General features: G+C 42.3%; 1 pseudogene; it reads right to left on the reverse strand.

Annotated features, from left to right (window-relative positions):
• Positions 1-2,218: 2,218 nt before the first annotated feature.
• On the reverse strand, positions 2,219-3,751 carry LOC126405387 (methionine-R-sulfoxide reductase B1-A-like; annotated as a pseudogene).
• Between the last annotated feature and the right edge of the window lie 202 nt (positions 3,752-3,953).

Consider the following 3,953-nt stretch of genomic DNA (forward strand, 5'->3'; position numbering starts at 1 on the left):
TTGCCTCTGGGACTTGGGAAGGCTTTGGAGTAATGGCGGTTTGATGTAATTAAGGATTTGATTGCAAGCAGGACGAGCCCCAGAGGTAAGTGGAAGGAAAAGTGTGGTTACAATACGAGTCTCGTGATTCTATCGGAAGATTACCACTTCCTCCTTCCTGTTTGCTTCCTCTTGGCCATACATCTGTGCTCAGATGCCAGCCACTGAGAGTGTTCTCACAGATAGCAAATTCTAATCACAGTCCTGTGTTTTGGACCATTTCCTTTTTGCTTTCCATCTCTCAGTCTCACATCTGGTTTATCTTTGTATTTTGGTCTCTGTCTGTTGTTGAGTTTGTCTCTCTCCCCCCCTCCCAGACATCACCCCTGAGGACAGTTCAGCCCATGTGCCAGCTGCGTGTGGCGACAATACAGAGAATCCTACGACGAAGGCATCTAATCAGTCGAAAGGAAGGTATTACCTCATCATCACTTTGGGCGAAATACAGAAATTTTAAAACAATACTTTTGCACCAGCTGCTCCCTCTGAAGTGAATTCAAGAGTTTTGATCTCACAGACAAAATCATCATCACGTCAAATGCGCAAAACAGTCTTTGCTTTAAATGCCGTGCCACTGCACATCATTACCATCTAGCAATGTTTGCACTTCCTTTCTTAATCCTCTGCCTGACACTGCAGCTTTCATCTCCCCCTCTGATCTTCCAGCCTTTGAAACGAGCAGCTCCACACCTGCTCCGTCCCAGACATTTAAACAACACAAGAGCTGTTGAACGCACCCCCACATCCTCATTTTTGTTTATAATTCCACCGCTCCACGAGCCAAGAGGCAGGTTTACTGAGTTGTCTGGAAAACTTTGTGGAGGGGAAAAACACTCTGGGGTCTGGACTGATGTCTGAGATTTACTCAGTAAAGTTATCCAGACAACTTCAGGATCGGCTTCCTGAGACAGACCTGCAGTGATGGGGGAGATGGCAAGTGGGAATAACAGCAGTGTGCAGTGGAGACATGCTGTAGAGATATTTACTGTATCTGAATGTGTGGATTTCACCAAGAATGTCAACACAATTCCATGAATGAAGAAGATTTTTGTGATACAGTGAAAGCATTCTTACTTGTGAAACTTTTTTGCAGGCAGCATTTAGGAATCCTCTACACTCAAGTAAATTCAATTTACTGGTTCTTGACTTAGTTATGTCAAGGACCCCTAAATTAATACACAGTAGGTCATGGGCACCAATTTGATAAGATTTCACTTCAGGGATGCTTGTCGATCTTGAAGAAGGCCCAAAGGCTGAAACATAATCAAGATAAAAGAAATGCATATGGAGCCAGAGTGTGCACACTTGTTATCTACAGTCACTTCTCCGCCTCTGCCTAAAACACTTTTGGGTGTTAGAAATGATTAAGATAAGAATTCTATATTAGTCGACTGCAGATGAGGAGATAACTGTGGAGGAGGTGAAACCTATGATCGGAACAGTCACTGTTATGACCAAGGGCATAAAATTTTGAGTAGCATCTCCTGTATTCTAGTGACTTTTTATGCAACAATTTTCACCATTTGTGCATCAATTTATGGTGGAAACCAAAGATGTAAATATAGGCAGTGTAGGTGCACTGAGGCCTGTGTTCAAAGAGGAACTCATGTTAAATTAAAACTGCCATTTGCTTTATGTGCCTCCGAAAAGGCAAACTCAACTCTGTCATGGTTTTCTTTCCTTTTTTTGTGAAGCAGTCAGTAGCAATCTGTAACAAAATGATAAGCTTATTCTACATAAACTATAAAACCTATAAGTTAAGTATAAAAACAACTCAATTAAATGAATACCTTTATATGTTCTTTGGTATTTTTGTCATATTCAGACACCCAATGATGACTGCAGGGTAATATGTATGTTGCAAATCTGCAAACTGTGCTGACTGTGAAATCCAACACATAGTTGGTAAAATACATGTGCCTATAGTGTGTTTGTGAGTGGGCGCTTCATCAGTAGTAACTAGCGTGCACTGGGGGCCGTCATAGCTATCTCATGGCACTGATGGAAATGTTATCATATTTCCTGCTTCAACTGTGCGGCGTTACTTCATCTTCTTTCCGTGTTATGGCAGATAACATCCATTGCTTTTGAGGTGACACACTGCCACTACCTACTTCTCTGGAGGCACTGTTGCATCTATGACTTGCGTTGTAGCAGCTTGTTAAAAATAAAAGTACTATTATTACTTTCATGTTTTTATTAGGGGGTACAAATGCACATGTTCTCAGCACTGAGGGAGACGTGCCCCCTTCATCACTCGCAAAATCCACACCTATGCTGATGACTCTTAGATTGGGCTCATTCCTATAGTGAATCCAATTTTTCTGGGGAACCTCTGGAACTCCCTCAAGGACCCCTGATTAAGAACAACTGATTTCATTAAGGGACAATACTGCAAGTAAATCAAACACATCTGTAAAAAGGCACTTAGTTGTACTATAGCTGTGTTGTCGCCTTAAGGGATCAGAAGTTTTGCTCTGAATACATGGAGCTGTCATGGTGGGATATAATTCTCTACTGACTCGAGAGAGAGAAAACTACATCCACAGTAACACTAAAGTGCAGTTCATTCAGGAATTTTTAAGGATACATAGCACCATCAAGTGACGGGAGCATGCAATTACACTTTCGAAGTGTCTATGAAGTAGTGTGATCAACATGTTTTCATAAACCCAGTGTGGTGCATTGAAGTAAGACTTTAACTCATAACTTGAACTCCTTGCCAGATAGTGTTGTTAAATATTACAGTATATCTGGACAGCTGAACAGCAGAACTTGATGTGACTGAACTTGGATCCTAGTTGCTGTTGTGTGTGTGTATCTGTACTCTTGGTTTAATCAAGTAGTTCTGTTCTTGCTGCCTGGTGAAGCCAACATCCATCAGCACTCCAGAGCTCCATCAGGCTTTGCCCCGGAGCACTTCATCCACTGTCCGCACCTTCAGCAGCAGGAAACAGTCTTCTCTTCTTTCACAGCTCACCTTTCTGTCCATCAACCTTTTCTGTGCAGAGAGACGAAGCCAAATCAAACAGTGGGTTCAAGGTGCATGATAAGGGTGCACTGTAGTGTATGTGTGAAACATGGACTCACCTTTAGGGATGAACGTCAGTGAGCTGCTGAATATTCAGAAGCGTGATAGCCCCTCTCTTGGTCCGTCATACAGAAACTCATGGCCTAATCCGTTGCCACACTTCCCACAACAAACCTGGGATATTTAAACTATTATTTTTAAACTTAATGGATCACAGGAGTAATAACAGGCATAGTGTTGAAGTGAATCTACCTTGAGGGGTCCCCATGCTTCAGGGTGTTTGGAGACACTGTCCTCGTGGATTGTCTGTGAGAAGGCTGGCCATGGAGAAGAGTGCTCAAACTTTGACGTGCTGGAAAATAACTCGTGCCCACATTCTGAACACACATACATACCTGAGAGGAATAATGTGTCAGTGAAAGGACAGCTTAAGAACCATTGACTCTTGGGACTTCCTGCATCTTTGATACTCACCGGGTTGGAAGTGATTTTTATATTCTTCTCCACCAGAGAAAGAGCAGTATGACATTTCATCCATTTCAAATGTCTCTGTGTTTTAAAACCAAACGTGATTTCTCTGTGGTTTGAAGCATATGTTTACAAAGAGTCACCGGCTTGAGCTGGAGCAATCCTGCACAACAAGATCAAGTGACAGCAGCTCTGTCCCTCTTGTGTAAGGTCTGACCTTGTTCCCATTACTGCCACTTGATGGCAGTGTTGACATCACTGGGCAGTAGATGTAGACTGTTCAGTCAACCAAAAATGTGTTATAAACTAGTAAGAAACATTGTTTTAGATGTAGGGGGATTTTGTAAAAATCCAGCAATTAGGATTGCAGATTTCAACCAGCTGAAACATCTCCTGAGTAGGATTCCTTCAGTGG

This window comes from Epinephelus moara, chromosome 18, assembly GCF_006386435.1.
Source record: "Epinephelus moara isolate mb chromosome 18, YSFRI_EMoa_1.0, whole genome shotgun sequence".
In the NCBI taxonomy this organism is placed as follows: domain Eukaryota; kingdom Metazoa; phylum Chordata; class Actinopteri; order Perciformes; family Serranidae; genus Epinephelus; species Epinephelus moara.